The 12300-nt window shown below is 42.8% G+C and overlaps 1 protein-coding gene across 11 annotated transcripts in view; it reads right to left on the bottom strand.

Moving 5' to 3' along the window:
• ABLIM1 (actin binding LIM protein 1) overlaps nucleotides 1-12300 on the bottom strand; it is a 229556-nt gene that overhangs the window by 121082 nt on the left and 96174 nt on the right. The gene's annotated exons all lie outside the window — the stretch shown is intronic.

Here is a 12300-nt window from a genome sequence, read left to right as displayed (position 1 = left end):
TGAGGTTGCCATGGAAAGACAAGGAAAAATTCTCTCCACAGTTTCAGTGCCACAAAATGTTTCAGGCTGCTTAAGCTTTTCTTTCTAAGAACATGAGTGCGTGTAAACCATTCAATAGGCACACAAGGCAACAAGAACTGGGCTACTTTCATCCATGAAAGAATGCAATCCAAGGGGGAAAGAAAAGAAAAAGAGGAAAGAAATTCCAAACAATCTTTTGGGAAACCAGATGAACCAGGCAGCCTGATTTGGCATGTGAGTGACTATATTAAACTACAAACATCTTCATTTTAGAATCACAGAATCAACCAGATTGGAAAAGACCTCAGAGATCATCAAGTCCAACCTATTACCTAATACCTAACACCTCGTGGCAACTAAACCATGGCTTCAAGTGCCACATCCAATCCCTTTTTGAGTACCTCCAGGCATGGTGACTCCACCACCTCCCTGGGCAGCACATTCCAATGGCTAATAACTCTTTCTGTGAAGAACTTTCTCCTCACCTCGAGTCCAAACTTCTCCTGGCACAGCTTGAGACTGTGTCCTCTTGTTCTGGTGCTGGTTGCCTGGGAGAAGAGACCAACCCCCACCTAGCTGCAACCTCTTTTCAGCTAGTTGTAGAGAGCAATAAGGTCTCCTCTGAGCCTCCTCTTTTCCAGGCTAAAGACCTCCAGCTCCCTCAGCCTCTCCTCACAGGGCTTGTGCCCAAGACCACTCCCCAGCCTCAGTGCCCTTCTCTGGACACGTTCAAGTGTCTCAATGTGTCTTAAACTGACGGGCCCAGAACTGGACACAGTACTCAAGGTGTGGCCTAACCAGTGATGAGTACAGAGGCATTTTGCTACAGCACATACAACTAACACAGGGGAAGCACATCTGTAGAGAAAACCAGCCATCATCATTAGGTTTTACTCCCTTTCATTCTAGCAGAAATGACTCTCCACATGAAAATAAGATACAACCGAAAAGACCAAAGCATCTGCAGTATAGTTAAGGAGATAAAATTCCAGGTACTGAAATTGATCAGCTATCCCCCAGCCCTGAGCAGAGCTTGGACAAGAACAGGAAAGGCTTGTGTCAGCTTTATCGTGTATTTCATTGTCATAATAAAAGTTTTACTGCAGCACATTTGGCTTCCATAAAAGCGTTTAACTTTCTGCTCAGATGTGTCTCGTGGTCGCTTGGGGCTCTAGTAGAATTGCGCAGGCGTAAGCTAGAACAAGATTGAGTCTCAACTGTACTCTTTGAAGTGGGAAGTATTACCCAGAATGTTCCCAAACAAAACTATGTTCCTTCAGATCTCCCTCCCACATCCCATTCTAACAGTGAAAAGTTGTCCTCCTTGTAATACTGTTCTCAAACTAGCGATGCTCATCAGAACACTTCAGAGAAAACACACCTCCCTACCCACACCTCTGTCTTTAGCCTACAAAGGACTCACTGCTGAAACTCCTACATCACTCTCAGCCACTGGGAATCATCTTCACTCTTCTATCTCAGTGTTTTCTGGAGCTCTTTTCCTTTCCTGATCAATTCCTGACATTTCCCCAGCCAGGTTTATGCCTTTCTCCCCAGCAGGTTACTGTTTATGCAGCAATATAGCAGATACCTTGCTCAAGTTTACTAGAGCAGTTTCCTCGCCTTCTTCAATGAATTTCTGAGGAAGACTTCACAAAGTCCTTCTACATTACTCTCCTTTTAAATGCTTTAGTGAAGAAATGCTGCTATCATTCTGTATTATATAAATACAAGACTTACAATAAAAAGCCCAATGTGACCATAGAAGAGAGGATAACAAGTGTTCCAAGCAACAATTTCTGTTCTAAATCCTGTCAAACTAATATGTTAGCTACTGTTTTGTCCTTATCACCACCCCTGTCCCCAGCCTTCAAAGAAAGTGACTGAACTCTTCTACTCAAGCTCCAAATTTTAATATCTTCTTCTAATTTCAACTGTTCCCCCTGAGCAGTTATGTTTAGCCCTGCCTATGTTTAGCCCATATCTGGGGCTTAACTAGCAGTTGCTCTGTCACCTAATGACCTCTTCCCAGCAGAGAAGAGGAACTGAAATAAGCAGAGACCCCCACAGGCTGAAAAGGAAATGGATTTAATGAAATAGCCAAACAGATTCCAATGTCAGTACAAAGTATATAAAAGCTATACTCAGCCCAGCAGATTTACAGCAGTCACACTGAACAAGAAGGCAGTCCTCAAGAGCAGGAGAAGGAAGAGAAGGCAGCTCAGGAGGAGCCTGGGAAAGCTCAAGAAGGAGTAAATTTTCCCCTTTATATTGAGTGTGATGTTTATAGTACAGGATACACCTCTAGGCAACTCAAGTCAGCTATCCTGGGTGACTCAAAGCTGCTAATGGCCTGCAGCCCACGGCTGGCCTAGGATTCTGTCCCAGCAAAACCAGGACAAGTCCATACTGGCAAACAGAATGCAGCTGGCAGTGCCAACCAGTGTTTCAATTAGCAACTCCATTTAAATAAGAGGCCAGCAAAAGCCTTGCCTTGGGTGAACCTCATCTAACAGTCTGTAATGCAATACTATTCCTGGAATGGAAGTGATTTCTTCTTCCACACAAGACTATTAACTATTAACTTGTAACCAAGGAAACGTAGTTTATGCAATTAGAAAGAAAGAAAGAAAAAGAAAAAAGAAGAGAAAAGAAAATAAGAGGCAAACCTGGAGACAAGTGCTAACAAATCACATTCTGATGAGAAAAATTCCCTCTCAGATCCAGACAGCCTGATGCCAACTGAAGAAAAGGGAACAGAGTGGACTTTTAACACTGCTCTAATGAGGAACTGGATCAAGGATTTGGGCAAATGCTGCCTATGACTTACACGGTGCAGTGTGAAATCTGTACCTGTGGTTTTCTAATCTCTCAAACCCACATGTGGAAGACACCTTAGTATACTCTGCATGCCAAGATCTTCTGCTGTGCATCTGAAACAAGTTTTTGTTCTTTACTAGAGAGCAAATCAATGTTTTCAAGACTGGTCCAGGGATGCAACTTCCTCCCAGTTCTGCCTTCCCAGCCATTTAAATGAATACAAATACCCCTCATTGCTAATTCCAGACTGATGTCTTAAGTGTAGCTAATCATGGTGCTTGTCTTACTAGCCTGGATTTGGCATTGTAGGTCAAGACTGAGTAATTGACTTTTGTTCTCCTGCAAGGATTTGCTTGCAAGCTTTTTCCTTTGGACATATGCAATACACACAAGGCTTCTTAGTGGCAGAGGTGATTCTTTATAGTTACCAGTGAGGACAGAACAGGGAATTAAAGAAAAAAGAATAATACCTTTACAAGTGGTTTATTAAAGTGCCTCTGACTGAAGTCCAGCCAGCTTACTGGACATGCAAATTGTGAGCTACTTTGGGTCCGAAAACCCTGAGCTAGAAGCTTGGCTCCTCTCCTCACAGAGATTTCACATCTTGAGACAGTAAACATTTTGGGCTCTGCCTGCAGCAACCCCTCCCCACATTAAGGGTATGCTAGAGGGTATGTTCTCAGGCATTGTGCACCACCAGCAACGGTGCTGTCAGGCAAATCTATATCATAACTAGGATAGCAACAGACTCCAGCCAGTATAACTAGCTACAAGACATTAATTTAGGATCAGGATAAGCCAGGTTCCAACCCCTGCTCCATCATGGGTCTCTGGACTCTTTGGATAGCATGTTCCCGACTCTAAAGGACTAAAATCAGAGGGTGAAGTTCAGTTAATTCTCTGAGCTGTAAGCTATCAGCCTAAAGTGAAGTTATCAGAATGTTTTAGTTTGTCTGTGTCTTGAGTGCCTCTGACTGTTAACCAGGTCTAAAAGCACTGTCAGCCTTACCTTACTATGAGAGTAAATATAAAAGCTAAGGTTCCCAAACCCTTGGATGGATGGAGTCACCTAAGTACCTAAGACAGTATGTCAGTCCTGATGAGTGTTATATCCATATCTGCCACACCTGGAAGCAGTATTCATTGGGAAGTGTGTGAGTGGACAAACACCATCTTCAGGAGTTGTGTTGCCTTTAATGAAGTTTGAAATCTAAGTACATTAACAACACAACTGCCTTCCCAACTAATAGAAGACAAACTAACTTTCTGAAGAAGAGATGTTACCAGAGCAACACATTCTTTGTTCAGTACTGAGGCTTACATTTGCCTTCATATCACAAAGTCCACACTTACTGCATAAGTAGTGTAATATAAACTCAAGACAAGTATTTACCAGTTCCAGTAAACTGGTGTGAAATGCTACTTGTCTACATACAAATAATCCCAGGCAACCAGCACCAGAACAAGGGGACACAGTCTCAAGCTGTGCCAGGGGAGGGTTAGGCTGGATGTTAGGAAGAAGTTCGTCACAGAAAGAGAGATTGGCCATTGGAATGGGCTGCCCAGGGAGGTGGTGGAGTCACCATCCCTGGAGGTGTTTAGGAAGAGACTGGATGGGGTGCTTGGTGCCATGGTTTAGTTGATCAGATGGTGTTGGGTGATGGGTTGGCCTTGATGATCTCAAAGGTCTTTTCCAACCTGGTTAATTCTATTCGATTTGAGTCTATTCAATTCTATTTGATTCAGTTTAGCCTAACCAGTACATGGATCTTTTTGTGTAAGATTAAACACAGCACACCTATCAGTCCAGCTCACAGCAGGAAGGTGCAGATGACTACTAACACATTTCAAACGAATGCCATTCCACCAGCAGCATCTAGGCTACTGAGTGAACCAGTTTTTAAAACCACCTCTAGTTAAGCTACTGCAGTGCCTACACTTGAATGAATGCTGGAAGCAGGCATACAGATCAAACATGTGCAACAACTTCTTTGAATATTTAATCTTATTTTTATCCCTTCAGGACTTTTCAAGATTAACTGCGAGAGCTGCAGTACCTATAGAAATCTAAGCTGTTGGAGTCTTTACAGCTTTACAGAGACTAATTACAAAAGATCATCAACAAAACTTTCCCAAAGTTTCACTTTCACCTTCCAAAGCTGCTGAGCACTGCCTGAAGACATGCATTTTTCCTTTATTAATGAACATACATGAGATATGTAAAGGTGAGCCTTATAAAGGTGTGTAAACATGAGCTATGCACAGAAGAATTTTTCAAGACAGGCTGGGTTGAGATTTCCACTCTTACTTACGAGACCATCTTAAATGAATAATTCATGAATAATTAATGCCTTCTTAAGCTCATTTGGGTTTCCAATAAGACAAATCAATGTCCCATTAAATGTCCAATTTACACAGAGCAACACAGACGCTGCTGACTGGGTTACGTTGCCTAATTCAGGAGGTAAAAGAAAGTGAAGGAGAAAACCTCAATAGCACATTCTCCTCTGAGGAGGACAGCCTTTGTCACTGCACTATTGCTTTGTGCTAAAATCACTCCACAGACATCCCACCATGGCTGCTGCCAATCCTTACACTCCCTTGTGAATCATGCAAGGCTGCTGTCATTAATTTCTGCAACTGCATTACATGGATGTAAACCCTAAGCAGCTGTACCAGCTTGGGAGTACTCATTAGTGCATTCTGTCAAGACACCTTAAAATAATTCCAGACCTACAAAGAAAAGAAAAACAATTAGGCAGGAAAAGAGATAGAAAATACCAAGAGCAACCTAATGTTCACATGAAAAAAATCTAAGGCACCTTCTGAGGAAAATGAAGGAATTAATTTGCTGTGCAGTTTAATACTCTCTTGTCAGTCATGCTTTATGTAGAGTAGATTGTTGTACAAAGGTTTACTAGCAATTATTTGGTTTGCTGCATCAGCCAGAAAGAACCACACACCAAACCCTTCTGAAATGGAAATTAAAGGAACTACCTGATGAGTAACAGTCGTTGAATAAAGGAAAATAAATACTGCAGCCTCCCTTGTTGATGATTTTCTCCCTGAACACAGAACTGTACTGAAATCAAGGACTCAAAGTAAGTGACACTTAGCTGCAGATTTCTCCTGGCAAGACTCCATGTCCCTACTGCAAGCCACAGAATACTTCAGCTTTTTATTGGAAGTCAGAAAGAAGCTTCTGGGAAGTGCCTTGCTGTGAGCATGCTGCAAAGCAGAGGTCACAGCAAAATCTGCTGCATTCAGTTCTGCTCTGAAGCAAAAAGCAGCTTGCTCTAAATTTAAACAGGAGGAGGGCAATTGTTTTTAAACTGAATGTTTGCTGTTTTCCCATTTGCATGTGTACCTTCACAAACAAACCTGGAGGGATGTTGAAGCAGGTGTAACTTCCACCTTCATGCAATTTCCATGACTTCTAGCTCCACAACCTCTGGGGTCTTTTGCACAGCACTGAGATCATGCTATGCCTGTTGCAGCACAGGCATGGGGGACTACCTAGAGTGGCCTAACAAGGACAGCATGCTCTGAAATGCTAACTTGCAGTTGGATACTGTGGTTTCTTAGCTGGAAACAGAGCTATTAAGAATGATAAATAAAGCAAAGATTTAATGGCATGGAGCTATTGCATGGTGTTTGTTTGGGTTTTTTTGCTTCTTTGCTTCTAATGAAGGTAAAATGTGCTAGAGATTTCCAAGACAGTAAATACAACCAAATCTTCCTCCAGGCAGCAGTGTTCTCTGCCCTCTCACTCTGTAACACCTGACAGGGCTTTGGAGGCCATTGTTTGGAGTTCAAAACTTGAAGGTTTTGAAATTACAATCCCCTCAGTCTCTGATGCTGGCAAGCAGCTGTACTGTTACTCCAGCTGTGCAGCAGCTTGCTTGGGATGGAACAGAGGTAAGTAGACACTGTGCACAGTACAAGAAGTGAGGAAAACAGCTGTTTTGGGATGAAAGGAACTAGAAAGACCCCAGAGAACCAAGTTCAAGAACCAGATCTGACTCATCACTTCTTTTCCAAGATCTTTTTGTAGAGACACATGAAGTAATTTTCTCCTGTCCTCTTTACTGCAGAGGCGAACGTCTGTAACCTTTGGTTTGTAAAGCCTGCCTATAGCCTGTACACTCCCTGAGGAATCCCCTCTGTTGTAAATGCCCAGCACAGCGAAGCTTTGAGAAGTTACTGAAACAGCTATTAAAATAAAGGGGTGTAAAATGCAGTATCATTTTGCTTATCTGCAGACTCAGTTCTTCAACGTTACATCTGTAAGACTCCTATCAGCACAGGTGACCAAAGAGCGACTGAGACTGAAATGAAACCTCCAAGCTGTCAGGAAGAGATAAAGAAGTCACCGCAGTCACTAGGCACAGGTATCAGATAGGGATCTTCAGGAATTCCAGGATATCCCGGAAAGAGGCACTCCCATAAAGAGATACAAGGGAGCCGTGTGCCCACACATGGATGAAAAAGGCTAAGGCAAACTCCCAAACTGTAGCTGGTTCATACTATTGCCATTCAAATCATACCTGAAGAGTAATTGTAAAACTCCCTCTTGCAGTGCATTTGTCTCTGTTACTCCTAGAACGTGCCAGTTTGTCTTAAAACCACTTTCACAGTCTACATATAAGGAGAGTAGCTATTTGTTTAAAAACAAAAATCATAAATCTTGTACTTATTTACCACATTCTTAAAATGCTTTCTGATATTTTCCATAAAAGTATTGCTGTTTCCCCCTTACAATTAGCCTGCTGCTGAAAATAGCAGAAGCAGGCAGGACCACAGCAGCAATCAGAACACTGCAGGACACTATCTCTTTTGGCACTGGAAAAGTCAGTGTCCTAATCATGGTGACACGGGGTACATGTGAGAGCATACTAGCTGCTCAGTGCATTCATCCTGATAGAGCAAGGCAGCTCTCCCCCATGTTAATTCACACTCCCTTTTTTGGGGGTGTTGGTGGGATGAGAGATGGAGCTTAGCAAGCAGGGCAAGCACAGTAATGAGGGCTGGACTGTGTGAGAAAGTCATCTAAAGACGAACAGTATAGCCTAAGTCTGCTCTGGTTTAGATCCAGAGAGGTACAACTAATCCCCCAGTCCTCTGTCTCTGGTCTTAATCTCTCCTTCATTAACAAAGTGAAGACCTATGAAAACCTGACACTTTTCTATGCATCCTATTCAATTATCACCACAATATGTGCTTCTCAGTCTCAGTTCTTCAGCTGGAATAAACAAAGCACACACAGTTATGTCTTCAACACACCCATCAGACACAAAAAGATCCAGCCACTATTTCACAGGAGTGGTTTGGGGTTGTTGTTTTCTAACATAGGACAAGAATAATCAGAAACTCAAATGCCCATAAGAGTACTCTGAGCAACTATCTCATGGACATCACTTGACGTCCGTCTCAGAGTCTTACTCAAAAGAATTAATAAACAGAATTTTCAGATTATTCACTGCAAGTCCTCAAGGATCCTCAAGGCTGCACAAAAGCAAGTTGCTGAAGTTAGCAGAAAAAGCAACTGCTTTTTCCAGACAGCATGGAAATTCTGCCTTAGTGATGAGTGGTGGTTACCTAGAATATCACTCAAATGTCAAACACACCTCCTTGCCACCTGAACAGCAACTCATGTGGGGATTTCAGCCAGCAGCAGTGAACTCTAGTTTCAAGTTCCCCTATGCTTCCTTTTTTTGAGGCTGTCAAAAGCATTCCACACAGAGAAGGGAATTAAATGCCCTTTTCAGGCAAGTCAATATCAGAACACTAATTCTAAAACCCAATTCTCCTGCTGTTTATGATTGGTCATTGGAATGAGCTGCCCAGGGAGGTGGTGGAGTCACCATCAGTGGAGGTCTTTAAGAAGAGACTGGATGGGGTACTTCGTGCCATGGTTGAGTTGATTAAATGGTGTTGGATGATAGAAACATAGAATCATAGAATCAGTAAAGTTGGAAAAGACCTCAGAGGTCATCAAGTCCAACCTGTCACCTAACATATAGGTTGGACTTGATAATCTCAAAGGTCCTTTCCAACCTGGTTAATTCTATTCTGATCTATTCTACTGAACTGGTGCTAACAGCAGTGGGAATTCAAGAGCTCTCCTGTTGACACTGTTTATTGAACCTTGCCTGCTAGGCTCTCCTATAGCATAAATGCAAGAACACTACACTTCTCAACAGCTGGCACTGCTTGGCTTGACCCTTATTTTAGCACCTCTCAGTTCACAGCTTTGAGGAGATTCCTCAGCTTTCCTGCTCCTGTTTTCCTGTCCCTGTGCACGCAATAGCAGGCAGCACACATGACTGAGGTGCACAAGGTATCCATCCTAACTGGATTTATAGCACTTTATGACAAGCCCATAGAGAAGCCAGGATTATTTCTTTCAGAGCTGTCTCTGACACCACAACACAGTTAACATACATCACAAAATCACTGTCACTAATAAAACACTGCAAAAACATCAGCAAGCCTCCAACAATGGAGCTGACTTTGAGACAACACTGAAGCACTTACTTAGCTTAAATCCCAGTGAATCAATTAGACTCAACAAGGTACTCTGCTGAACAGAGTAAGCCAAGACAATGCCTAAGTGTTCCCCTCAGCCAGATCCCTCGTGAGCCTGAAAGCTATCCAGGCTCAACGAAGGCAAGGATTAGTCATCCTTTTGGGGACCCTGACTGTGCTCTAGGTGGAAAACCAACTTTTAAAATAAGAAATCCTTTTCTAAATTAGTTATGGATTGCCCCCAGAAACATCAAAATGCTGCTCTCTGGCTTCTCCCACCCCAAGGGCACAGCACATTTTTGATTAATGGAATGTAGTCTTTTTATGGAAAAAATTAATGCATACCAGGGGAAAAGAATTGACTACCCTACAGTAGCAGGCCAAATTATCATCCTAACTTACAAGTTCTTTCCTACTAAGCTTCCTACCTCTCTTCTGGAAAAAAATAGAGTCTAATGTAATTTAAACATGCCCAATTTCACCATGCCAAGACTCAGTTTTGCCTTTGAATTCCCATCCAAGGGAAACAACCATATAATGTGCAGCCTAGTCGCTTGTGTTCAAGCTAACTAGCAGGTCTTTGGTAGTGAGGGTGCTGCAATGGTGACCTGTGTAGGAGGTCCTCATGGAGTGCATTGTGTGGGTCATAGTTGGTTCTGACCAGCTCAGCAATGGATAAAATTGACACACTGCACATCAAAATAGAACCAGAAGAAAACAGTATCTGAAGGGGGCCTACCAGAAAGCTGGGGAGGGACTTTTGAGGGTGTCAGGTAATGATAGGACTAGGGGGAATAGAACAAAACTAGAAATGGGTAGATTCAGATTGGATGCTAGGAAGAAGTTCTTCCCCATGAGGGTGGTGAGACACCCAAACAGGTTGCCCAGGGAGGTGGTAGAAGCTTCATCCCTGGAGGTTTTTAAGGCCAGGCTGGACATGGCTAGATGTGAGTAACCTGCTCTAGTGTGAGGTGTCCCTGCCCATGGCAGGGGGGTTGGAACTGAATGATTCTTGAGGTCCCTTCCAACCCTGACAATTCTAAGATTCTACATAGCACCTCTGGAAAAACATATACATAAAAAGGGGCAGTAAACATTGAAAGGGTAGACACTCAGCGGGAGATGCAAGAGAGATGCCAGAGCAGCAGAGTCGTCTAAAAATGGAGGAGACACAGGAGACAATGAGACGGCAGGAGGGCCAGCAAGGCAGAAGAAATGCTGAGGCAAACCAAGCTGGTTTAGCTGGGACAGAAAGGGAAAAAGAAGCAACAAAATAAAAGGAAAAAAGAAGCAACAAAATAAAAGGAAAAAAGAAGCAACAAAAAAGGAACAAGAATGCACCAACCCCAGCCTCCTGTGTCACCCTCACCCCACTGATGGTACTGAGTATAGTGTGTGGCAAGGGGAATGGAGAAGAAAAAGGGGATGGAGAAGCTGAGGCATGTTTTTCCAAAATCTGTTTGCTTGCTTTTCTTTTCAACACCAGGATTAGTAACTAAAAGTTCATTAATTGCAACTAAATTAGATTGAATCTCCTCTACTCAAAACTGGGTTTGTTTTGGTCCACAAAGGTTTCAGATGGAGGACCAGCTTAACTGCCTCTACTGCTTCCTGAGCCCATGAAGTCTGCGGTCTAATATTTAAGGACTAACCCCACTAAGCCCTCCCTTCCAGTGAGATCAACAGCTCAAGTTCTCCCATTTTTCAGTGTAAAATAGCTGCCATCGTATCCTCAGAGAGCTGGCTCCTATATGCAGCTGGTATGCAAGGAATGTATGGAATTTCACTACTGGAGAACTGGGGAAGCCATTAGGCAAGGCATGATAGGGCTGCAGGCTGTGCTTGCCTGACTCCTTGGATGTGAGTGTTTGTACCCTCATTTGAACCAAGTGCAATTTACAAAAAACATACTAACTCCAGCAAACATGCAGTGCCTGAGCTGCCATCTCCTTGGTTATTTTTGTTTCTCTCACTATCAGTGCTGCACACCCAGAACTGCAATTTGAAACCTACTATTAAAAATAAATTTAGAGAGAGAGATGCAGCACCTTAAATTTGCCAACAAAAACATTAATTCCTCTGCAGCTGTTTTGCCTTTAGAAAATAGTAAGATGTTTAGAAGATAGCCACCTACCACTGGACTTTAGCACAAGTGGAAGCAATTAAACCTCAGGACTAAGAATTCCTTGTTATAGCTGTGAAATGAAGGAAAAGAAACCCTCTGCTCCAAAGACTTCTAATTCAAATAACCAAGGCAGACAAGAGGAATGTTCTTATCCTCATTTCACAGATTAACACAAGGAGAGATCAAATTACTTCCCCAAGGTCACCTTAAGACTCTCTAACACAGAACTGCTCTATCGTTTAGCACTTCAAGAGCTAAATGCATGTTTATCAAATGCCTTTTCCCTGGCTTGTACCAGGTAGCACATTGACTTAATCAAAACAACACCTCAAGTGCCAATCACCAAAAGCAAAACATGGAGCAGAATGAACTTTAAAAGTAAGTAAACTGAAGCAAAAAGAAAACAAAGCTGCCCAGCCCAGCCCTCCCCCTGCCGACGCTGTGGTTGCATAATCTTGTCATGTGCTCCACAGGCAGCAAACTGGGAGATTTCCCCAGGTCACCTGGGGTTAAAAGTTCCAAAGTCATGAGTTCAGATCAAGACCATGTTTCATTAACAACCATGGCACTGAGATCGTGACAGCACCAAATTCCATTATTAAACACGCTGGGAACAGATGCTAAGATTGCAAGTAGACAGAAAGGCAATGTTCAAGAGAGAGAACACCTTTAAATTAACACACAGGGAACATTTTGCATGCTCTTCAAGGATAACCCCATCTAAAGCAGTTCCATTTTCAACAACAGAAAAAGTTAGATTAAAAGCTGCCTTGGAGACTACAGCTCTTGGGCTATGCAAATGTAAG

Source organism: Melanerpes formicivorus, unplaced genomic scaffold, assembly GCF_026170545.1.
Source record: "Melanerpes formicivorus ecotype bairdi unplaced genomic scaffold, bMelFor1.0.p_v2 SCAF_6, whole genome shotgun sequence".
Classification (NCBI taxonomy): domain Eukaryota; kingdom Metazoa; phylum Chordata; class Aves; order Piciformes; family Picidae; genus Melanerpes; species Melanerpes formicivorus.
The sequence above is the reverse complement of the archived record's forward strand: the minus strand, read 5'-3'. Positions and strand labels throughout refer to the sequence as shown.